Raw genomic sequence first — 26430 nt, 5'->3', positions numbered from 1 at the left:
ATTCGATATATTGTTTATGAACTGCGCCATTAATAGTATGTCGAAATGAAAACAAAAAAAACTCACTGGGTCCGTTATGCGTTCGCTTAAGCCGACTCGAAGGCGAAAGCCGTATCTTTATTTTTCTTCTCAGTCGACGTAATTAAAGTCACTGGAACGGGAAAAGTACCGCGACCGTCCTGCCGGCCGCCATATTTGGTCCAGCGCGGCCGAAGCTGCGGCCGCGCGGTGTTCATTTCACAACAGAGTCACTCATGTTTTAGGCATTGCGTGCGCTTTTGCAGCCACGAATGAAGCATACCGTTGTTCTCTAACTGATTAAGAAAGAAATAGCGGCAGTTTTCACATGCCTACACGCGCACGCACGCGTACTAACGCGATAAAGAAATGCAAACTGCGCGGCATTTACGCTCTCGGCTGTCGCCATTTAATAAATGCGAATTATTTCTTAGTGAACTTCTGCGAGTTTGAACATTCTATCTATCTATCTATCTATCTATCTATCTATCTATCTATCTATCTATCTATCTATCTATCTATCTATCTATCTATCTATCTATCTATCTATCTATCTATCTATCTATCTATCTATCTATCTATCTAGCCGCCCACGACTATGTGCTCTCCTGGCCGTTTCGTTAATGGGATACCAAATTTGGTATGGCATAACATGACTATATGACGAATATAAACTACAGGTGGTAACATGAAAATAATTACATGTACGCCGTGTACGACATGATTTACATGCCACGCTCATGGTGCGCTCGCGACCGCCTCGCTAGCTTGATACACATAAAAATTGATATGGCGTGACAAGAGTGTATGAAAATCATAAGTTACTGGTCATAACGTGCAAATCATGGCAGGCATACCATGTAAAACATGATTTACATGACATGGTCTCGGGGCGCTCGCGGTCGTTCAGTGAGATGCATATATACCAAAATTGATATGGCAAAATATTTCTGTATGATGAACGTTAGTGACAGGTGGTAACATAAAAATCATGACTTGCATGTCATGTACAGCATCACTCCACGCTCATAGCGTGCTCGCGGCCGGTTCGGTTGCTTGAAATGCACCAAAATTGGTATAGCGCGAGGTGACTGTATGACGAACATGAATGACAGGTGGTAACATGAAAACCATGACATGCATGACATGTACGGCATGGTTTACATTACACTGTCTTTGTGCGCTTCCGGCCGTTTTGTTAACTGGATGTATACCAAATTTGGTATGGCATGACATGGGTGCGTGACAAACATAAATTACAGGTCATGCGTTGTATATACCAGATTCTACATGCATGCATGCATGACAAACATGCGATATATAGTGAACTAGATGTCATGACATGAATGATTTCATTTGCCTCAAAGACGAACAAGGCGATATATTCAGCTCTTTGTTGGCTGCTTCGCATTAGATTAATTCCCACAATTCGTGGGATCTGCCGGATTGACACAAAAGGCACAATTATACAGTCACGTCACGCGCTACCAATTCTGGTGCATATCAAGCCAGCGAACCGGCCGCGAGTGCACCATGAGCATGGCATGTAAATGATGCCTTACATTACATGCGTGCCATTATTTTCATGGCACACACTGTTACTTATGTTCGTAATACAGTCACGTCACAGAATACAAATCTGTAGCAGTCAGTTTTCGTGGCGCACTGATCGTTATATGTGAGCCCAAAGGCGTCAATTTTACGCCAAACATAATTAAGAGCTGCCCGGCAATGTTATTGTGCATGAACCTTCTGCAGCAACCACGCGAAACAAGGTGCACTAGTGCAGCGGAGATGCCAACATTCCCCGAAACAACATTTGCGAATTCTCAATGAAACGCTTGCCTCACAAAGGCGGGTATCAGTCGTGGGAACAAATTTTTCGCGCCGTATTCTGTGCAGCCACACAGCCCTTCGCTTGGCATTCTTTTTCCCGCTGGGAATAGCAAAGAGGGCTTTGCCCGTTTCCCACCGGTTACTGCACCCGAAAGCGCAGCACCCAGGCCTTCATCGATGCCTCAACAGGCTTGCGATGAAGTGTCAGAACGATACGGAATGTCGTAATGTTCCTGCACGCTTTTCTGGGGCTATAAAAACAATCGCCCTTCAAAGCGCCGTGCGTCGGCGGCGGGGAGACGGTAGCGAGGCGAGCGAGCTGGACCATTTATGTGGTGAAGCTGCCGAAAGGGCGCGGCGGCGAAGAGAAAAAGAACGCGGTACTTTTCCCGTTCCAGTGACTTTAGACGTAATGATCCTCCCCCGCCCCCTTCCGAAAGCTTTGTGCACCTTACCTGGTTATGCACTGCCTCCGTGATCGGCCCACCTTTGACCAAGCAACAATATCATGCGATGATGTCATCGTGTGACGTCACGTTATGTGACGTCATGATAACATCACCAAATCTGGTGATCTGTAATGTCTTCATGACGTCATAGATCGCATCACTTGTGTTAACGCCGACGCCGCGGTACGCCGACGGTCAATTTCCACGTTTGATGAGGCATCTAAGGCTTTCACCTTAATAACAATTTCTGTGGTTTTACGTCCCAAAACCACGATATGGTTATGATGAAGGCCGTAGTGGAGGGCTCCGGAAATTTCGACCACCTGGGGTTCTTTAGCGTGCACCTAAATCAAAGTACACGGGCCTCAAGCACTTCGCCTCCATCGAAATGCAACCGGGATCGAACCCGCGACTTTCGGGTGAGATGCAAACAGCAGTCCACACGGATGGACGCCGACGCGGTTATTTCACGAGGACCAAGGCGATGCACGATGTCGAGTGGTGTTGAGAAGCGTATGCGCAGGGAAGTGCGAGATAGTTGTATCTTATCACAGTTAATCATTCCATAATCAATGCGTCGCAAATGACCAATAATAATAACATACACGATGGTCTGAAGGCGGCATAGCCAAATATAAGAGATTTGAGAAGGCTTCATTTCAGAATGTAGCAAGTTATTTATCGAATGGTGCGCTCTTGCTATTTGTAGCAGTCTGCAGCTTGGCGTAGACAAGGGTGTGGTTTGGAGGTTCGTGCCCTCCTCCTCCGAAATTTGTAGTTTGTATGTATGTATACAGGGTGTTTCATATAAAAAGCACCAAGTATTAAAAAATTAAGCACAGACGCTACGCGTTTCCACTTAGCGCAGTATTGTTCTGAGCCATATATTATAGAGCACGTCAGAAGCTTTTTTCCAATCCGTAAACCTCGGTAATTAACGAAGATTGCTGAATGAACTTTTTAAATAGTAACTCTAGAGAAAAATCTTCAATGAAAATGTTGTAGCGCTTGTTCGGAAACATCGAATTTTCCAATCTATAGTATGATAACTCCCCTGCTTAATTTTTTCCGGCCTTTCTTTAACGCGCGCGAATTTTTAAAATACCACGTGACTGCAGCGTAATGTTAGGTTAGGTTAGGGTTTAGTTCTTCGGAAATGAGCTCGCAAATTTCAGCTACGCGTAACGCATTATGCGAAAATATTTTCGGATGTTCCAACCTTATATCAATGTGTGCAGTTAGAATGTCTTGCTTCCGGAAAAGAAATGAATGACCTGCACTCCCCCCAGAAGAAGGGCTGTAAAACAGGTAGTAACTGCAGTATTTACAACCCCCTGACACGTTTACTACCTTTCACTAATGTTTTCTCCTTTACAGGTAGTAGATTAGCGTGTCAGGGTTAGTAGAGGTTACTGCTTGCGTACGTGACGAGTTAGTAGACGATACTACCTCTATCGGCTGCGGCATGTTATGCTGCAATTGCGACATCTTTATATGAAGAATTTAGCCAAACTATAATTTCTTAATTATGTTAGAATAAAAGTTTTATGCTATGTCATGGCACACATATATGCAAGTAGTGAAGTATAAAAACTCACAGCATATCCACGGGTGAACGATGAAGAGCTTGGGCGAAGCTCCTGAAGCAATCGTGGTTACACCGTGAAATCTTCAGTGGTTTCGCCCAGCAGTAATCAAAGCGATAGCCCAGTACATCATCAAAGACGTGACAAACACTGTATATATTTATACAAGAAATTTTATTAATCGTAAGTGGTAGCTAGACGTGGCTTCCGTTCCCCCTTCATTATAACGGCTTTATGGTCGGTGAAGTGATGGATCGGTGATGGGTCGTAGTGGGATGTTTGCAAAGACGAAGAAGTGGGCAGTTTGCAAAGGATCGGTGATGGGTCGTAGTATACTGCCGGTTACGCCTTACGCCGGACGCCTTACGCCTTACGCCGGACAAGGTTAGACTAAGAGGAGCTTCGCCCCTAAAAATCCTGGTCCAAAACTTCAAATGTAAGTTCATGGTTAGCTGACCTGTACAACGTGTGCTACCCCGAAGTAGGGCTATATTTATCCTTTAGGTTGCTGTTAGTGTGTGTCGCTAAAGCCTTGATATTCTGTGCGTGTCTACATGTATGTGCGTTTGTATACATTATTATCATGTCACTATATGGTATGTATTTCAATAACATGTATTTACCAGGGTAATCACATGAAGAGACTATGCCATACGGTCTCAATTTTAAGTGCGAAGCACTTTAGGGGCCCGGGCTGTTGTCGTATGCTGTCGTACGCTGTCGTCGTTTCATGTAGCTTGGCGTAACGCTCGCAAAACCACGTATAGCATAGCCATCTGTAGCATATTGAGCGCGCGCTAGCGCCAAGGAGAAGTTTTTCCCTGTTGTTCTTCGAACTCCTTTATGATGATATCAAGTGCGGAGCACTTGAGGGTCCCGGGATGTCGTGTGCTGTCGTATGCTGTCGTCTCTTGGCGTAACGCAGGCAAAACCACGTATAAAAATAGAAAAAAGAAAAGAGGAAGGAAGCGAGAAATAGAGAGAGAGAAAGAAAGGGGAAAAATAGGAAGAAAAATAGAAATAAATAGAAATAAAGAAAGAAAAAAGACAGAAAAGAACCGGAAAAGACAAAAAAGAAAGAGCGGAGGAAAGAAAGACAAAACCGAAGAGAAACAAAGAAGGCCGCCCAGCTCCGCACCTCCTTCAGGCTTGGCACCACTATAGTGCGAAGCTGCCTTGATTTTTTTTTATTTGAGCTTGTCAGAGTAGCAAAGTTACTAACTTTGTATGACTACTTCCCTGTAGGTAGTAACTCCAAGAAGTAAATGTCGTGGCATTAAAGTTACTAACTTTGCAGTTACTACCTTCCGTTACTACGCATGTAGTAAATATTATGGCAGGCGCTTACTACCCCCAGGAAGCACTTGACGCAGCCACCAGAACGAGCGCTCCGTAGCCCAGAGGCGCGTTTCGCCCCGATGCGCGAAACCTTGTTTTGGAAGTAAACTGCCGGCTTATCGATTAATCAATCGCGCGTCGCGTGCACAGAGCCATACTATAGGTCGTCCTGGTTGAGGGCACTGACGGGATTGATCACAGCCACTCTCCGTCTCTACTGCGGAAGTCCAGCCGCCGACTCATTGCCTTGTCGACTTCTTTTAATAATATCGAAACTTTCTGTGGCTACACTATATTTTGGCGTGGTCGATGCTGGATTGGTTGTATTCGGCGTATTGTGCAGCAATTATAAATCTTGCACCGACCAATAAATAATGAAATTAGGTAGTCGGTTTGTGGGGTGTAACGTCCCAGCGCGACTGCGGATATGAGAGACGCAATGAAGTTGACGTTTCGGTGCTCACACGGGAACCTTGTTGGCAAGGCAATATTGTCACGTGGTCGTGACGGTGAAGAAGGCGGCCGTCGGGCTGTTAAGGACGAAACTCTTTATTAGGCGAACTTGTGCCCAGAAAATGAAAAGTCAAAGCACAAGCACTAATAGCGGCGAGCATAGGCGAGCATAGCGGGCGTCACTGGGGCTCGAGAGTCACCGCAGCGCTCCCCTTTCGCCGAGTCCGAAAGGAAACAAGCGGCGCCATGGATGGATGCAGAAATGAAAGTGAGATGATGGCGTGCTTCTTACGACAGCCCGCCTTTGGCTTTGCGGGGGTAAAGAGAACGCAACATCAAGGGTCGCCATTATCGCCAAAAGGCATGCGTAGCCGTGACCCTGTGCATTAAAAGATGACGTCAAAGGTCCGAATGAGTAAAGGTGAGGGGCTGAAATGGCGCCCCCCTTCACAGGGGGAGGCGGCCAATGTTGCACAAACAAGAAGAAGGATACCAGTTATTGATAGCAGAAAACTTTCAAAACATTGCTGCGCGCGCATTAGCACGATTTATGGAGGAATAAGAAATATCCCGAAGGTACTAAATGAGATAAAAAATTGCTACTTGCAAAAGTAGTTCCTCACAGTATTATCAAAATAAGTGAAAACACAAAAGACAGCGACGTCAACTTTCCTCGGGTTATAAATATATGCGTGGAGCCATATCTATACGACAGGAAGATGTTCTCGCTTGCGGTGGCATGACACGGACTGTTTCCTTGGGCCTGCCCCGAAATATCTCGGCAACGCCATTCCCTATTACGACGCGCACACAAAAAAAGTTAGCCTCGTTTTGTGTCTCCGTCGCGCTGCCATGTGGAAACAATAGAAATAGAATAAAAATAACGAAAAATAAAAAAATAAACCCACTGTATTTTTCATTGCTTGGGATTCGCGTGAGTTGGGCGTCGCAACGACAAAGACGAAGAGAGAGAGATAGTGAAAGACCTCTTGGTGACTCATTCACCGACGCTACGCTACGCAACTGCGACTGCGGACAGTTCGGTTCAGTGCCTCTAAACACTGCATGACGGTGTGTTGCACGTATGGGTCATGCGATACGGCACATAGGTGCAACGCTTTCCATTCATGCGATGCACAAAACATGTATGTATGTATGTATGTATGTATGTATGTATGTATGTATGTATGTATGTATGTATGTATGTATGTATGTATGTATGTATGTATGTATGTATGTATGTATGTATGTATGTATGTATGTATGTATGTATGTATGAACAGTTCGTGTAACACATAGAGTTTCATACAATACCCTAGAGGGGAAACTGGCGCTGCGATCGTTCAACCACCATGGGAATGATGGGAAGTACAGGCTACGGATTGGATAGCGTTAGCTAGCGAACTGTCTATACGGATCTTTTTCTACAGTTTCAGTTTCGTTCTTCGCGAGGCGTGGGTAGTGTGATGCGTTACAAAGCACTCAAGCAGTGCCTTTGTTGTTCAAAGAGGCTGAAGACCGCTAGGTTTCTTTATTTGCTGTCACGTTGCAGCTTTACAGATTGTATTTGACAGTTTTAGCAAAGCGTCGCGCACTCACCGCTGCGCATAGATGTAGCGTCCCATGACAGTGCAAGAAATTGCATAGAGTTCACGTTTTTTTAAATGAGCGCTACTTGTCAAAACTCTTTCAAATCGACTGCAAAACGACGGCGAAGCTAAGTAGACGCACCGTCACGCTCCTCTGACTCGACTTCACCACAAAACGAGAGATACGTTGGGAGCAGGTCACTTGGACAGACGCATCTGGCATCGCAGCAGATGATACGTTAAGTGTTTCTCAGTCAATGCGGTACTGTTATTTCCATAAATAGATAATGCGTACTTTCGAAGGAAAGACGAGCGCGTTTGCTTTAAGTGTTGTAAAGAAAATAATTTATTATATCGTGATGCCAAATCTGGAACACAATTGCAGAGCAATGCATACCCTGGTGGTTGAATTTGTCCAGGTTTCAGTTCCATCTCACGGTCACGCGAACTTTTTGCAATAAGTTATACGCACAAAGGAATGAAGCCAGCCTTAACTGGAAATAACTTCATATCGCTTTGTTTTACACTCGGCAAACGAGCGTCGCGAATCTCGAGAACCTAATCCATCCGAAGCAAATCCGAAGCCTGTACTTCCCATCATTCCCATGGTGGTTGAAACGCCGCTCAAGGAGCCCGCGTAGACACCAGCGCCAGATTCCCCTCTAGGTATTACTGCAAGAAACTCTATGGCGTAACACCTCTAAAAATGCAACTTATTCTTGTAGTGAAGAGAGATATAAACAGTTATTTCTACTTTGCCCTTTCCCACTTATAAGGTCCAAATAAGTTCCCCTATGCTTCATTAATTTTGGCCTCATATTGTCACGTAGTAGAGGTAGAATGCGGTCAAGCAGGCACCAACAGCGTAATGAAACTGAGGGAAAATTCTTTAGTGAGCGAACTTGCTCGTGCACAAGAAGAAAACTAAAAAGGGAATCACACGGCCGCGGATAGCCAGCCGAAAGGAAGCGCCGCCCAGCAGCGACAGCCTGGTTGGATCCTACACAAAACGAGAAACGGCTCGCACACCCTCCTCGCCCACTCGGCTTCAGATCGGCGCCTGCGCGGTGCTTATTCCCGTGTACCCCGTTTATCTCAGAAAGAGGTTTAACCCTAAAAACAAAGCATTCGTTACCAATACAAGCAAGGATGTGGCGAAGATAGCCGGTTGGTAACAGCACGCATGGTAATATGCTTGTGCTCACCAAAAATGAATTCCTCGGTTGATCCCCGACCCGAAGGTCGCGGGATCGAATCCTGGCCGCGGCTGCCGCATTTTCGATGGAGGCGGAAATGCTGGACGCCCGTGTGCTTAGATCTAGGTGCACGTCAAAGAACTCCAGGTGGCCGAAATTTCCGGAGACCTCCATTCATATTCATATCTTTATGAACCAACTAGCCCAACAACGTATACTCTTAAGCTATATTCATATCGTGGTTTTGGGACGTTAAACCCCAACAATTAATACTATTAGGGAATATGATCACTTGCGTGACATTTATACTGCGTCTCCGAGCGCTGCCCAGATTGGCTTTGACGGAGACAAGGCGACTGCGAAATGCTGTCTGCAGCTTCGGAATCTCGGCTCGGGTCAAACGCTTCGCTCGACATTTCACCTTCGTGTCATGACAAATCGCCTTCAAAGGGTAATTCCCCACAGACTGACTAACTTACTGCAGATGTTCCTTTGCTTTCTTTTAACACGAAAGTGTTTTATGCCGGGGTCCACCAAGACTTCAGTGACGTATTTCCGTCACGGAAATGACGTAGAAAAAGTTTACACGATCAGATGTCAAAGAAAAAAAGTTCCGTCAACTGGCATCGAACCCACGACCGTTCGGTCCGCAACAACAGATGCCAGGCACGCTATCCACTGCGCCACAGCCACAGACTCTAGAGGCGTTACAAACGCGCCTTTTATATCTACCACTCTCCCGGTCGGCGGGTGGTGTTGCCTTCTGGGAGTGGTAAAGTAATTCGTCATTACTGTGGCCTCCGCGACTAGCACCTGCAACGCGTTACACGCCCATCCCATTCGGCGCGTTTTCAACACTGGTTTTCAATAGAGAGAGAAGAAATAGTAGAGAAGGAAAGGCAGGGAGGTTAACCAGTATAGGACAACCGGTTTGCTATGTAACACAAAACCTCTATAAAACGTCTTGAAAACGTTTGAAATCTCTATAAACCTCTATAAAACGTTTTATAGAGGTTTCGTGTTTCGTGGGATGTGATGACGGCATCATGTGACGTTACGTCACGTGACGTCACGCCAGAATATGGGGCGTCATGAGACGTCACACGCCTTAGCGATCCGTGACGTCATGAGGACGTCATCACGTGATGATCATTTTTTGCATCACTCGTGCTGGTGTCCGACGCCGACGGTCAATCTTCGCGTTTGATGAGGCACCTAAGGCTTTCGCCATGAAAAAAATAATATGGTGAAGAACGAACACCATTCAAAAGTAGAAACAACGACATGTGGCCCGTCGTGTGCTTCCAGTAGATTGCACGACTCTGGACGCATTGCCTGGAATTGCCTCCTTTCTCCTCTCTCCCTCCATCATCCTTACCACGCGAGGTCGGCCGTGTGACCTTTTTACCATGCTGAATGCGCCGGTTCTCGTCCGATCACCGAAGCTAAGCAGCATTGGGCTCGGTCAGTACTTGTGAGGGAGACCACCTGGGAACACCGAGTGCTGATGGCACCTTCTTTTTGAATTCGCTCGTTGGATTTCAAGCAAGACGGATGTGCCGGCCGCGATGTCCTGGATTACTCCTCGTACCTTTCGCTGATCGGCGCCCCGTGACGGTCTCCTCGCCCGCTATGCCGTGCGCCGCTCATCGTCGGGGCCTCCGCCGCTTCGTCGATGTTGTGCACCGTGCCTCTGGCTGTGTTTCGTGGACCCGTCCCTGAACTCCCGTGGCCGTTTCCCCCATCTTTCCTGTCCTCTTCTCTCTTCGTTGGATGGATGTGCCCCTCTCACTTCTTTCTCTATTTTTCCTACTATTCTTTTATTCCCTCCTTACCCCCACCCATACAAGGCACTGCGCCGTGTCGCCTATAGGCAGACAGAAATTAGGTGCCTTTTTCCTTTCCTCAATAACCACTGAAGAAACCGGCAGAATGGACACGTGCACGGGGGCAATGAAAATGCATCGGGTGACCGCTGCGTCCGCTTTGTGACGAGTACGAGGCCTTTTCGGAACGACCTTTCGTGGCCGTGGCTGGAACTGATGGTTGCCGGCGTCTTGCATGGGAGCGTTTTCTGTAAGGTTCGAACGCGACCTGACGCAAGGAGCACAGATCTCAAGGGACTCACGTAGTACCGGCACGTGATTGCTAAGCTATGAGCGCTTTCATGTTAAGTCTGAAGGCTCATTACATACACTGTACGTAAGTACGCAAGCCAATGAACACAAATGACAAAGCGGATTATTCGTATTCGCTGGTATTGTGTACGTATACGTACAGTGGCTTTATGAAACCGTTAAGCGCACAAAGACGGGAACAAGAAGACGACACACCAACTGATGTTTATTGCAACACAAAAACGCCATATATGTAGTCTCTTCACTCAGAAATGGCTACTGCGCATGTTTGAGAGCGGAGCTATCAGCTTCTCTCTTATTCCTACACTCTCCTTTTTTTTTCTCTTTTTTCCGCGCTAACGATAACAGGCTTTGTTAGCGCGCGCATGGTAACTGGGCGGTACAGAAAGAGCACTTGAATCACACCAGGCATTTCTTTAACAAGAATCATAAAGGCAAAACCAACAGAGTGAAAAGGTGACGTACCAAAAATGAACAAGGGTATTACAAATGCTGGCCAGCATAAATGAACAGGAATGAGAAACAAATGCGGCTAAACAATGGAAGTCGTCAAAAGGTAAAAACGGTATGAAAACAGAAATCGTGAGAAGGTAAAACAGTATAAAATGATGTAAAAAGATATAAAAAAGCACCTTTAAAAGGTTAAAAACCTAAAACGTAAGAGCAAAACTAAGTAAAAGTCACTGGTTTTGCAAAAACGCCAGCTCTTTCTTCGAAAGCGATACAGATGGCATGCTCTGACACAACTGGATCCGAGCTGTTCTATGCATGATGCCTCATGAATTTCCCGAGCAATCTGGTCTCGGTATTTCCTGAGCACGACAGTCTGGTTAAGAAAGGCAGAACAACCGCAAGTTGCACAATGTAAGGCGATGTTGCTGCCTGACTTTTGCTTCAAATTGTTGGCATGTTCTCGTAAGCGATCATTGATACATCGGCCAGTTTGGCCGATGTAAATACGTTCACATGAGAGCGGAACCTTATACACGACTCTGCATTTGCAGGACACGAACCTCGTGGCGTGTTTCTTGCTGCATATGTCAGGCTTTTCGCTGCGCACGTTCACACGCTTGCACAGGCCTCCAAGTTTGTTGGGGGCGGAGAACACCACCCTGACACCTGCGCGTCCTGCTGCCTTCTTTATCCTATGGGACACTTGGTGTACGTACGGAATGACAGCAGTTTTTGTCTTGTCGGTGTTTTTCCGAGGCACATCACTAGTTTTCTTGAGCTTGCGCAACAAGGTTTCGGCAAGGTCACATAGAAGAAACTCAGGAAATCCAGCTGCTTTTAGTCGATTGATTTGAGAGGCAAAGCTTTGGGGAATCTGATGGGAATTGTTTCTGATTCCTGTTCATTTATGCTGGCCAGCATTTGTAATACCCTCGTTCATTTTTGGTACGTCACCTTTTCACCCTGTTGGTTTTGCCTTTATGATTCTTGTTAAAGAAATGCTTGTGTGATTCAAGTGCTCTTTCTGTGCCGCCCAGTTACCATGCGCGCGCTAACAATGCCTGTTATCGTTAGCGCGGAAAAAAAAAAGAGAAAAAAAAAGGAGAGTGTAGGAATAAGAGAGAAGCTGATAGCTCCGCTCTCAAACATGCGCAGTAGCCATTTCTGAGTGAAGAGACTACATATATGGCGTTTTTGTGTTGCAATAAACATCAGTTGGTGTGTCGTCTTCTTGTTCCCGTCTTTGTGCGCTTAACGGTTTCGTAATGTCAGTGTACCAACTAGTTCGGACCCAGCCTCTTATTCAGTACAGTGGCTACTTATAAGCGGGCGCTATATGCGTAAGTGAAGTGTAGTTTAACTCTATAGGGTAGCATTAACACTCACTACGGTGGTCTGGTGGTTACGGTGCTTTATTGCTCACCTGAAAGTCGCGGGATCAAATCCCGGCAGCGGTGGTCGCATTTCGATAGAGGCGAAATGCTAGAGGCTCGTGTGCTTAGATTTAGGCGCACATTAAGAACCCCTGGTGGTCCAAATTTCCGGAGCCCTCCGCTACGGCGGACACAAAAACCCAACATTTATTATTACTAGTGCAGCATTAGCATGAATGAACACCAACTATAACCCACCTTGTAGCTTTACTAACTGCAGCAGCTTCGCCACACGTTTCTAGCGGATAAAGTTATCGCACATAGCAACTACGAAGGTTATGAAATTGTTGAAGGTTGGTCATTTAGTGGGGAGCATTCTTTGCCGTGATGTGAACCGATCTCTTCTAATCCGTTCGTGTAGCAAAATACCCGCACGCGCGAAAAAGTCCTCGCGCGGGCATCTTTGGAAAAAAGAAAGAATATAAAATAAAAAGGCTGCAGCGGTTGACAACCCGTACGGATGCGTTAGGGGGAAATCATGCGTGTGAGTCGGCAAATCATGCGCTGAAGAAAAGCACAAAACACAGAGAGAGAGCGAGAGAGAAAGCCATCGTATAGTGCCTTTAATGAACACCACGCGATTCATGGTAAAACGTATTCACTTGGAGATCATCACAGCGTACAAGTATATCTTATTACGACGTTCTCGCCCCCGTGTTTTTGTCGTCCTTTCCAGCCACAGTATGTTAGGTCCATGTGCAGCTCCCAAGAATGGTTAGCACTGTGTATCACAACTCATCAGCGGGAGTCAGGGGAAGATGGAATCTTGTGATGAAAAATTCGTAAACAGGGTTCGTGCATTGCAGGAGCCTTGAAGCGGTTGCAGCATTAAAGAAGACGAGTCCGCTTGTCGAAACGTGGCCTCCAGCACGCAAACCCTGTTTACGAATTTTTCAACTAATCAGCAGGGAGTTTCTGCCTAAATATTGAAAACCTGTTTTTAAATCTTTCTCAAAACAGCGGCCTGACGTCATTGGCATTATTGTGACGTATGAATACTACTCGAGTTCAGCAATAGGGCTAAGTATGACGACGCTGCTAGTGAAAGGTAATTAATAAAAGCAATATATAACAGTACTGCATGCGATGCATTCGTTCTGTCTTGGCCCTCATGACGTCATGGTACATTGCACCGCCGTTCACGGACTGATCGAGGGAATAAAATTTTATCTTGATGAATCGATGAGTTTTGAAATATCAGCATCAAATTCCGGAACATGTTGTAGCCACGTTAATACTGCAACCGCGCTGTGACGTCATTTATTTAACACTCCAACGGCCTGTGCAATTCTTTATCGGTAGAAATAACGAATTCTGTTTTGTTCCGAGGGACCCACAGACAGACCTAACGTGGCGCATTGCGGGAAGTTGCCTTGACCAATGAGGCCAAAATGCACGAAAGAAAAGGGGCCTTGAAATTACACCGGCGTTCAGGGTTACGGCACGAATTGCAAAAATTTAATTCTGACCATTTTCTCATCATACATCCCTCTTTCTCTGCCTTGCCCCGCGTGGAGGAGGAGCAGGCTAGAAACCCGCTTTCCACGCTTCATTAAACATCGTCTTTTTCCTGGCCATTTTCTTCATTAAGTTAACGTCAGTAGAGTTCCCAAAGAATAATTATATTAGTCTAAAACGACAGTTGTTCACTCTAGTGTTTCTTTAAAACAGGGCGCTAGAGACGGGATGACGGAGAAGTCGCCGACCATGCTTGTGACGGAGGCCGCATCAGTTCAAGGTGCGGTGATGTACCTATTTTCACTGGCAGCGTGCCGCACGTCGATATTCTGCAGTTCCCCGGAATCCTTACTTGAACTTCAGCGGCTCTGCGCTGGGTCTTCGCCGATGACGTCAATGGAGGTCTGTTGCGGACAACGCACCGGTGGCTGCTCGGTCGTGGCTTCCGAGAGAGGATTACCGGCTCTTCCCGATAAAGACCACACCCTGTCGCGATGCGCGCGTCTTTACTCTTCCCGGACGGGCTCTCGTCCACTGGTTTCGGAGCAGAGATGGAAAAAATTACTAATAAAAAGTAATTAAATTGCATTTCTAATTACTGTCCTATGTGGCCACCGGAAGTTCCGCTGCTGCGCTCTTCAATATTAATAATTGTTGGGGGTTTTGCGTTTACGTTTATGAGGGACGATTATGAGGGTTTTAGGGATTTAGGTTTATGAGGATACGATTATGAGGGACGCCGTATTGCATAGCTCTTGAAATATTGACCGTATGGTTTTCATTAACGTGCACCTAAATCTAAGTACGCGGACCTCTAGCACTTGGCCTCTGTAGAAATGCGGCCACCGTCGCCGGGATTCGATCCCGCGACCTTCGGGTAAGCAGTCGAGCACCACCGTGGCGGGTAGCTGCGCTCTTTAGGATATGAGAACTCGCTTTTGACAAGCCAAACAGTCAAGGATGAAGTGTGTACTTATTATGATGTGTTGACTGTTGCCCGTATGTGTGGATTCATCCCCATGGTGACCACAGACATCATTAGATTCATTATTAATTGAATTTTCTTTTACGTTGTTATGGTGCTGCTTGACACGATATGTGTATGTGTATGTGCGTGTTTGTGTGTGTGCGTGTTTTCATGTACTGCATGTTTACTTGTTCTGTTGTATGCTCGATCCGTGCAAGAGCTACTGAGTAGCCGGCAGCTTATCTGTGTGCCAACATCTCCTTTACATCATATCCATAAAAGAAAATGTGGTTGATGACGCCGCTTTGGAATTTCTGCACCAGCCCCTGGTGAAGCCACAGAATTCGGCAGAATCTACTCTCAGGATTGTAGTTAGCACGATTTATTGTTAAAGACCTTATAACATTGCATTCCATTGTAGTACGGGACGAAACAGCTCCGAAAATTTGCCTTGCACCACAATGAAGGAAATACGGGAATATAGCTTGGAATCTGTGACGTCAGACGGACACACCGGCGCTGATATACTCACGAGACATTATACAAAAATGAAATTTTTGCCTTTGTAACCTATTGCAGTAGCCATTCTTTCATAGCGAAATAAATGAACGTAGGTTATTGAGATTATTCCTTAACGCGCTAAACTGATTACGCATTTCTCTTCATTGTCTCGTTAAAAATAATTCCGACTGATCAAAATGCGTAGTGATGACGTGATCGCAATTAAAAACTTGGCAGGGGCTCCATAGCGATCAAAAATTACGCGCTTATTGAAACAAAAAAAAATTGCGCTTTTATTATACTCAGCTATTGATATGCAAACGAGCTTTAAAATATTCAAATGCCGGCCCCCATTAACGTGGTATCGAAGTGCCGCACTTTAAGTCGCAAGGCACGAAAGCCGCACAGAGCGTATGACGCAGTTCTGTCCTTTACTGCGACCTACGCTTTCGTGGTCACGCGATGACAGAATACATTGCTGAGTCGTCGAAGCGTATTATGACCGGGCTGGCTATACGTTGTCGAATAGGCGTTCGTGCTTTAAACCCCACTTCTTACTAAGTTTTTTTCAGCTCTGCTAGCTTGCTAATTCGGTGTTATAAAAGCAAAGCAGACAAAAAAAAGAAGTTATCGTGCTTCCGGCACTAGGTGAATACCTGGCAGTCTGACCGGAAATGATGAAGGGATAAGAATAGAGTAAAAGCGTCAATTTCGAATGTCAACGGCTCGTTGAGTATGCCGCCGATCTGCCCTTGTTTCTCTGAGAGACACGACCCACGCAGGTGAGACTAATGACCTTGAAGTCTATAGCCTCGAGGTTAATGTACTCCAAAAGAGCAAACGGAACAACCGCAGTCCTTGAATACCTCGCCTTGGAGGCAAACGAAAGAGCTAGCGCGTTCAGGTTGTTCTGCCATCTATAAATGTTTTCGATAAAATAATACAACAGAAAAGGCAAGTTATAGTCGGTTACAACCTAGTAATAAATACAAGTTCTGCCCACAGAACAGCGGCGCGCTTGTCAATTATTTATTTAAGATAGCCTTGCATGGTGGTTTCCTTTCGGACTGTAATTTTCTGTGCTAATGCGAATACTACGCATATCGTAAAATAAAGGCTCGTCGTTCCTAACTAAAACGTGACCATTCGCTTAGCAGTGATGTCCGGATCTCCGACGAAACTTGCCAGGACGTTCAAGCTTTCGGCTTAAAACCAGCGACAAGAACGTGTATCTGTTCGAGAACACCATGCTATCAGAAACAGGCGAAAAGTGCTCGACTTCACGGAAATGAGCAAATGTGATTGGGTGGAACGTCTGTGCAATTTCTCTCGCGGCGGGAGAGCTATGGTGGTGGGTTTGTGTTTCTTGCTAGGTTGTCGCCAACTGTAGTTTGCAGGCAGGAAAGTGAAAGAACGTTAGCAAAAACAAAAACTGTCCTTTTCGTGGGCGGACAAGGATTTCTCCTATCTTCATAAAGAAAGAGGACGTCTTATAAGAGCAGAGTAACACTCTATATTGTGACCTTTTTCATCCCGGTAATAACTATAGTTCGACAGGTTATCCGTTGGTTATCTAACTACTTTTTTTTACTATTTACAATGCCAATTTCGAATCTAGTGTCCATAGCCACCTCTACAGTAGGCCAAATGTGAGCTATACTTCTTTTTAAGATATGCTCATAGCTTGTCATTTCCTTAACATATATGGATAATATATGGATAACACAGAAATGTGAGGCCAATAAGTTATTTATAAAAAAAAAGTCTTCGGAATGCATGATAGAATTAATGAAACAATTAGGCGAGCTGGCTTATTTGTAGTTTAGGTTCATTTTTCATCGAACTGGCGGTCGGGTAATGAAAGCTGTCACTCAATATTTGAAGGTACAGGGCTATGACGTAATTGGTCACGTGCAGACCATGCAGGAACGGTTGACGTCTCACTCACTCAGTTATGCAGCTCTTTTTTTATTTATTTGCTTGTACCCTCAGAGTTTACACGTTACAGAAGGGAGGGGCGAAGGACAATCGGTAGAAATAATAAAAAGATACACGATATGCACATTATACAACAGCATAAATTCACAAGGCAGTACATATGCTATAGCAATAAAAAAAATTTACAGAACGTTTTAGATTCCTCCAACGCCGACTCAATGCCACACTTGCAAGCTCTTTCGGAAAGCTTATGTTAAATGTGCGTTCGAGTGCCAGATGTCTCGGTTGCGATGGTCAGCGGTCATTAAAATTCAGAGATTTAAGGCACCGCTGACTAAGATGCGGATTATGGCTGACGTCATAAATTGTGCGATATCATCATTAAAGACCATAGATGAGTTTTTACTAATTAACATTTGAGTTAGGACAATGGATCTGTGGGAGATGGCAAATGGCTCCGATTATTTTTCACCGCGCGAGGTTCTCCAGCCCTCAAACGGTCAAATAGGCAAGAGCGGAATGTTGGGCAGGTTGCTTTGTTAATGACATAACACGCAGCGCAAAATAAAGCGAGACACACAAGTGCGCAAAACGTCGTTTCAGTTGTTTCATTTATTCCCACCACGGTAGCGCTTCTGTCACTTACTTTTGTGCGCGTCTTTTGTTGCTCTCAATTATATCGTCATAACTGCACAGCAGTTCCGCGGAAGCTTGCTAGGTGGGGCCAGCATCCTGGAAGGGGAAAAAAAACGTCTAAGCAATGATATTTGATGAAGCAGCGCACAAAGGACACAATCAGGCACACATAAAATGACGCAAGCGCAAGCTTTATGTGCGCGTGATTGTGTCCTTTGTGCGCTACTTCATGAAATATCCTGGCTCACCAACTATAGCCCATCAGTACCCCAAGTGAAAGCTGTACGAACTGCGGAGCATTGATGTTCCTGTGTTTCCCTCGTGTTTGTCTTGTGTTTATCTGCTCTCTTTTCATGGAATTATGTGATATTTTATACCCTCTTCTGTTCTTTTTTTGTGATTGTCTGATTTGTTTTGAGATTATCTATTTTCTGTTCTATGGTCTCCGTTCTACTGCTTTTCTACTGTTTGGTGCTCCGAGCGCGGTGCGTCTAACTCGCGGCGCTGGCGTTCCGTTATCGCTTCGTTGGCTCGGACAGACGAATGAGCCCTTCGGCGACGCGGGCGTTCACGGGCAAGCGAGCGCTGGCGTTCGAAACATGCAGCCTGCTAGTCTTATGTGTATCTAACGTGGGACCCGCGTAATGTCTACGCGAGACACGAGACGGCTTAAGCTGCTGCGCAGTTAAAAAAAAAAAAAAAGGCTGAGCAAAAGAGACCAAGAAAAACTAAACCATAACGCACAGTACACTCTAACGTGGAAAAATTATACAGGCTTTTCTTTCTTTTTTTTTTTTTTTAGGGATGCGAATTCAAATTTCGTCACTTCCTCGTCACGGGAAGTTCCAGTCTGACGTAACAGAGCGGCTGCGTTTTCTTAGCGCCGGGCGAGCGATTCCGATACCGCTATTAAAATTCCATAAGGAATATCTCAAATTACGTGCAACTTTCGTGGATTAAAAAAAAAAACAAAAAAAAACCGGGTACGTCATAAATTGTAACAGCCTACAACCTTCCCTTACCAGCTACTGACCTCAAGGCATAATTTAAAAAAAAAGTTAATTAACGAGTGCCTAGTAATCAGTGACTTCATGTCAGTTTAGCTGCGGCAGAGTATTTCCGCCTTGACCTAGCGTTCGTGTGCGAAGATGGCAGGAGCCTGACTGTCATAGCATTTTTATGAAAGATCTGCATTGTCTAAAAAAAAAGAAACACGCCCTGTATAATTAACACCTATTTATAGACATGGTTGGGCTCGTACTTTTCTAAAGGAAAAGTGGAATTGGTCTTGTGTTTTACAAAAAATAAACATCAGTTGGATTTTTTTTTCTTTGGAAATCTAATGTAGCAATGGTGTTGGTATTTCTGGGCAGCGTCAAACTGAAATCTTCTTTGTTTCGGTTTTCGTTACAGTTCAGCGAAAACTGTTTGCACTACAACTGTAGAACAAGGACAATAACCGTCCAAACGAAAGAGAGAGGAATGCTTCGGTTTGTTGCACTTGCGCGGTCGTCGAGTGGCACTCACTGGACGTTGAGTAAAATTAGTTGAGTAAAGCCCTTCCTGTCTTCTTCACGCGGCCTGTGCGTTTTTAGGGTTGCTAATACGTCAAACCGACTAGACAAATTTCCTGTTACAATGTGCACATGCGCGTTTACACAGCTCTAACATAATACTAATTACTAAGCTGATAAGGAAAAAAAAAACATGTTACGGTAGCGCGTGATGAAGCGAGTAGAATTGATATGAGGGAGCACGTGTTGCGGAAGAGTAGCTAACGTAAGAAGATGATTACGAATTGATAAATGGCAAGATAGGTAGGCGATAGAAGCTTGGATTTAAAATAATATCGTCAATACGCAAAAGCAATCAGTCATTTAAAGGAGACATATCGGAAACGTTTCGCGGAAGCGCCAGTGCTCACCTCGTGGCGAAGCGATGCCCTCCCTGCGTCGTTCACTTCATTCGCCTTGACGCACTTCTCTTCGGCTACATTTTCTTTTTTCTGTATCGCCGCGACTCGTGGGCCTCTTCGTTTAATGCCGCCTGTGTCGTCGATCTTGTTCTGACGTAAGCGCACAATTAAAAAGCATCGGTGAGAGCCGCGTTCAGGAGGGTTCGTGACAGTTGACGTCAGAAGCTCTCTGCAGTTGAGAGGAATGCCACCTGCATCTGATGCGATGTCAGAGGCCTGTTTCCAGAGCTGCCTGAGAGAGGCTCGCAAAAAAAAAAGAAGAAAAACGCGGCGTGGCTGACATTCGCGAATATTTTCTACGCGTGGCGGGTAAGGAAAAAAAAAAAGGAAGTAACGAAGGCTTCTGCGGGAATTTCGATTCTTAAAAACATTCCGGCGGATCCCACATATTGTGGCAATCGATGCCGTTCGAAGCAGTGAGCGAGTTGTTGCCCATGCCGCATTGTATGCCTTCGAGCCAAGCGTTACGAGGCGGCTCGATGTCTTTGTGTAAATTCAGTAGTTGTGTGCATAACGGGGACTTAAGTCACGCTGGCTACCATGTAACTCCTATAGGGTAGCTCATAGGATCGACGTAATGTCGGCACTCACGTTAGAGCACAGACGTCAGTTTTGTAGAAACGAAGTGCACACTACAGTGCGCTGATGTGTGCATCATAAGCAGTGTTCGTTGCTGTGTTTCTCCGGGGTCGAGCAAAGCTAGAACACACGGCTTGCTGTTGGTACATATGTGGTATATATTACGTAGGGATATTACCATGGGTCGATAGGGCACTCTGCAACCAGAATTGACGTTAGACAAGCAGCATCACCACGACTGGTATTAGACAACCGCCACTACAACTGCCAATGTAGTGCATTAATTTGCTGTCTATACCGTGTGGCTGCTTGCTGAGGGTCGTTGCAGCACGTTTGTCTGCGTTTATCTGCTTTTGTGGGGTCTACATTAAAATCATGAGCTATAAAAAACGGTATGTCTTTCTCTTGTTTAACCTACGCAAAATGTGTTAGGATTATCTGCGGATGTGTTCGGATGTACTTAGGATTGGACAAACGCTAGCGCTTACTTCAAAAAAGGCTTCATTGGAAAAATAGGCAGTATTTTGTATAAGGCAAGGTAATGCTCATGCGAAAGCAAAAAGTGATTGGCACTCTATAAATCACTTCTATAAAGCGAAGACACGCTCACACACTTATCACTTAATGCTGTATTTGCTGCTTAAAAAATCAATCTAATGATTAAATATATGTCTTTCGACACGACAAAACATTTGTGAAAGCATTCTTCCTTGCGAATGAGAGTTATATGGCTGACTATGAATAAGTGTACTTCCTTCTAATGAAACCTTTGTTCAAGTAAGCACTTGATTGTATCTAACATGCTTGTGCTCGTATTTTGCAGCGCTTAAACAAACCGAAGTATGTCTTGCCAACAGGGGCGAACGTCAGTGCTTGTCGAACTCAAGATATATTGCGCGCAAACACGATTGCAGACATGCTAAAAGCACACGGAAACTGCTGAGTAGCGAGCTACCCAAATGACGTCTGAGAGCATAACTTGGGCATGACTAATGCTTTAGCCCACGCATATTATGACGGGATTCATTTCTGCGACGTTCTCACAAATGCAGTCTAACGGAGGACAGACTAAATAAGCCAGCTAGCGAACTGACTCATATGTCAAAGCATCACTCGAAAAGCTAATCCTTGACGCAGCCGGCGCGCACTAGACGCCACAAGGCGATGCTAATTTCATTCTTTTCAAATTGTGATTACAGCGCAGCGGAAGACACGAGACAGAGACCAACGAAGACGAGCGCTGACTTGCAACTAAAATTTTATTGTGAAGAACAAACAATTTATGAAAAACGACAGATGCGATAAAAACCGCATGCGATAAATGACACCCCCTCCGAAACACGAAGCCAACATGAGCAAGCACTCTGATACAACAAAGCAGGAACAGCCCTGTCAACAAGAACACGAGCGCATGTGTGGGTGCAAGACAGCAAGTTCCTTGTCAGTTAAAGCTATCGAAGGCTTACTAACAGAGCCACCTTCAGCGATTGCTGCAGCTTCTATGATTAGTCTTGTGTTCTCGTTAGGATTCTTTGCTAGTATAGCCGTCTTTTCAAAGAACGGAACACAGCCGCATTGTGCGCAATGCACACCAAGAAAGCCCTCCCTCCCTCTCCTCACTTTGTTGCTGTGTTCCTGCAGTCGGATGTTCAGGAATCTACCTGTCCGCCCTATACGTAGGACAGGCCGCGAGACAGGGGTATCTTGTACACTATTGGCTCTATTTCAAGAATGCCTCAACCCTCTTTTAATTACACATGAACTACCGATGAATGGTGTGCTAAGGTTCCTAGATTTGAAGCTATTTTTTTTACAGAACCATGCATGCTGGATGTATGAGCCACGTGCACACAAGCCTCTGTTATCATATGAGTCGGCCCTTTCGAAACTAATCAAAAGAGGAATTGCCCATGCCGGCTTGCATAATGCTTTAGTAAAATCCTGTCATCGCTCAATTGATTTAAGTTTCCGTTCGCAAATCGCTTGGTTGAAGGCGGCCGAGTATCCTGACAGGCTTCTGGTTTCAGCCTCGGAAAAGTTGCGCAGTAGGTCAGGTGATGGACCACAGAGCGTCGAGCCTGCAGCACATGATCGCAGAAAAATAACTGTTCTCCCGTATATTCATGGCGTATTGCACAAACTGAAGAAAATAGGAAGGAAAGTGGGGGTCGACGTAGTCTTTTTGGCTCCTAAAAAACTTTCACAGCTTTGTGTTAGGACTAATCCTGTTGCCAAGGCGCGTAGCCCTTAGAAGTACGTTGTTTGTTCAAAAGGGGTAGTGTACAAGATACCCCTGTCTTGCGGTCTGTCCTACGTATAGGGCAGACACTGCCAGGTAGATTCCTGAACATCCGACTGCAGGAACACAGCAACAAAGTGAGGAGAGGGAGGGAGGGCTTTCTTGGTGTGCATTGCGCACAATGCGGCTGTGTTCCGTTCTTTGAAAAGACGGCTATACTAGCAAAGCATCCTAACGAGAACACAAGACTAATCATAGAAGCTGCAGCAATCGCTGAAGGTGGCTCTGTTAGTAAGCCTTCGATAGCTTTAACTGACAAGGAACTTGCTTTCTTGCACCCACACATGCGCTCGTGTTCTTGTTGACAGGGCTGTTCCTGCTTTGTTGTATCAGAGTGCTTGCTCATGTTGGCTTCGTGTTTCGGAGGGGGTGTCATTTATCGCATGCGGTTTTTATCGCATCTGTGGTTTTTCATAAATTACTTATTCTTCACAATAAAATTTCAGTTGGAAGTCAGCGCTCGTCTTCGTTGGTCTCTGTCTCGTGTCTTCTCCTGCGCTGTAATCACAATTTGAAATGAAATACCAACTAGCCCGTACTCACACCTTGCTAATTTCTTGCCGGCTTGATCTTTGCATATTCGCGGACGTTATTTACGAACCACAGTTTATCGACAAGATCAATTGAACGAGCATGCATACGTAAACGCTTATTTAAGTGCACCTTAGTACACAAATTATTTTTTTCGCCTTCTCTGGTTCCAGGTTGCGACAGTAAGTCTTAAATTCCTAGGTTTAATGTGGCTAAAGTGCGTAGTGGACTATGGCGGATACCGCAATGGTATTCTAAAGACTAACTTAGCGTTTATTTATATCGTTTGTTGAGTCCCTACCGTGAGTGTAATTAATAGGTGTGTTTGTGAGCTTTCGTGCTGCCTCAATCAGAGCGAATCCTGAACGCAATTTAACATCACAATTGTTTCCTTGAAGCAACTGACCGAACCGTTCTACCAGTGAGGTCTTACGTGACCTTTCTGCTCAGGGCACGTGACCCCGAGTTGTTGAGGCGCAAATAGACGCTCTCCATGGGCCCAGCCATCGAGATTGATACTGCCCATATATGCCCATTATGGCCATTATGCCTATCGAACAACTCCCGAATTTAAAGAAGAAGGAATACACGCATGCACGCACGCACACACACCCGGAATGTTCTGGCTTCCGTTCTGCACATCGATACAAAATCCTGTCGCACGGAGGCAAACAGGAAAACGCAAAGGCACAAGCGATGAACTTGGGACTCGAGAAACTTCAGTGTCGGTGTCATTGTCTCAGAAATACTTAGCATTCCTGCATATCGTTTCGGAGCATCACACTCAGATCCTCTTATTTCTTTGTACTGTACTAACGATTTCGCCATAACCTCTTCTCCAGTTTGCGCTCGTCTTGGCATGCACTTTATTTTGCTTTTTGCGCTGGCAGTTCGGAGTGCATTTTGTAAACATGTTACTGCACTCATGTCAGAGAGAGCTCATGTGGCTTGTCTGGGTGCAGCATGTGTGTTGTTTCCCACAGTGAGCATCTCTGTGTGGCGAGTTTGGAGGCTCAAACTATATTCGGGCCATTTGATACGGGTCCAATCTGGCGCGGAGGAGACGAGGGTGAAAGGGTGTTCGTGACTTTTGTTTAGGTTTTAAGGGTTGAGCGCGAAAAAGGATAGGGGCACAATGAGGAATTTCAACCGGGTACCAGTTAGAAACGTCGATTGAATGTTTCTTTTTTTTTTTCGTACTTGCGCCTGCACTTATTACTTATTAATTACGGGATCCAAGGCAACTGAAATCACACACACGTTTTCAACAGTGATATAGATATTTATTTCCCAACAGTTTCGGGAAGGGTCATATATATATATATATATATATATATATATATATATATATATATATATATATATATATATATATATATATATATATATATATATATATATATATATATATATATATAACGTTCTGGTTTTTGGTATTTAAAGCATGGTGTCTGTAAATGCGGTTCTTGCTTCCAATTTCTATATGGCGCACATACACTCAGCAAGACCATAGTCTCCGCTTAAGTTTGGTCGATATATTTGGGCGACTGGTTATTGCAACATAATTTGGGTCTCAGCGCGAAAAGATACCAGCTTAGACGAGGTAAAAAAAAAGACGAGTACTCTTCGAGATTTATTTTTTTATTGTCATCCGGAGAGTATTCACCGGGCGCGGATTTGCACCTGTCGTTTTTCTTCTGGCTACGTTTTCACGAGATGGAATGATTTACTGAAACTAAGAAAGCGCAAGTGCACTTCGCTGCGACGGAATAACGAAAGTCTGTAATCTCGAAAGCCATGCTTCCACCTGCTGCTGGCGCCGGAACCGATCGCTGGAACCAGGGACTCGCCAAGGTCGCCGCGTTTTAGGCGTCCATTTACAGTTGTTTCGGCACACCTGTTTGTTTAAACTAGAGGTGGATGCGTCATAGGGCAACGACGCGTTTGTTTCCTCCGATCGCTGCGACCACAACACGCGAGTTGTGCGTGAAGAGAATGCGCGCAGAAGTTGCTTACATCTTATCACCAATAACACGACTTCAGCATGTTTTGCTCTGTGTCGTGACGTCACTCTATGCCAAAGGGCGACATTTCAAGACCCGTCGTATGAAATCGATGCATCTCATTTGCATTTATCGATATTCATAGTTTCCGCCTGACTGTTTTTACTTTCGGAAAACTTGCGACGGCGATCTACTTGGAAAATATTTGTCAGTCTTGATAGATTAATTTCACGTTCTGGCAAATGCGAAACGGAGTAAAGAAGTACGCCACCGTTTGGAACAAGAAAATCCGTAACCTTTTATAGGTAGCATGGGTAGTATTCGGCGAAATAAGCGCGCTGTGTCAACTGCGCAGATTCGGTTGACAACCCAGTCGTGTCGCATTTTCATTTTTTCACTTGATCTCCATACCAGAAAAAAAAAAGAAAAACATAAAGACCAGTGTCCTCGCAGGACTTAAATGAAAGACTCACTTCTGTCAGGTTTGCGATGTTGGACAGTGCGGATGATTGCATTGTGTACTGACCAACATAGGCGTGCGCAGTGTTCCCAACTGGGGGGGGGGGGGGGGTTAGGTTCACCACAGCCTCCCCCTCGTTAGGATAGAGTCCAAAAGACAACGTGCTTCACAATGGTTGAAAAAATAAAAATGAAGCGATGGCCTGCATTTGGTACTTGGCTCTCCGGGAGTAAAGATGGCAAGTAAACGGTTCGTTGAATGCAGCATATCAGGTGTCTTCGGCCGCCATTATCGCCAAAAACCTGCGTGGCCATAACCATTTCCTTTAAACAATGACGGGACTAGGTCCGATCGAGTAAAGTATGGGCCAGACTTTGCGACCCTCTATTAGGTGATGGGGTCTGACAAAGTATTTGGAGGCACAAAGGAACGAGGACAAGAAATGACAGGACTGGTGCCAACGGTCCTGTCATTTGGGAGAGGTCTACTAACCAATTGAGTCACAGTACTGCCTTGGACAAAGTTTTAAACGTTTTTAAATCCCATGGAAGGAGCCTGACTTTTACCTACGAGGAATCCAATAATAAGGAACTG

At 45.2% G+C, this 26430-nt stretch overlaps 1 pseudogene; it reads left to right on the top strand.

The window, feature by feature from the left end:
* The first annotated feature begins 9859 nt into the window (after positions 1–9859).
* LOC119403684 (5S ribosomal RNA) lies at positions 9860–9979 on the top strand (annotated as a pseudogene).
* The last annotated feature ends 16451 nt before the right edge of the window (positions 9980–26430 follow it).

The sequence above is a fragment of the Rhipicephalus sanguineus genome, chromosome 8 (genome assembly GCF_013339695.2).
Source record: "Rhipicephalus sanguineus isolate Rsan-2018 chromosome 8, BIME_Rsan_1.4, whole genome shotgun sequence".
Taxonomy (NCBI): domain Eukaryota; kingdom Metazoa; phylum Arthropoda; class Arachnida; order Ixodida; family Ixodidae; genus Rhipicephalus; species Rhipicephalus sanguineus.
This window is presented reverse-complemented; position numbering and strand designations above follow the sequence as displayed.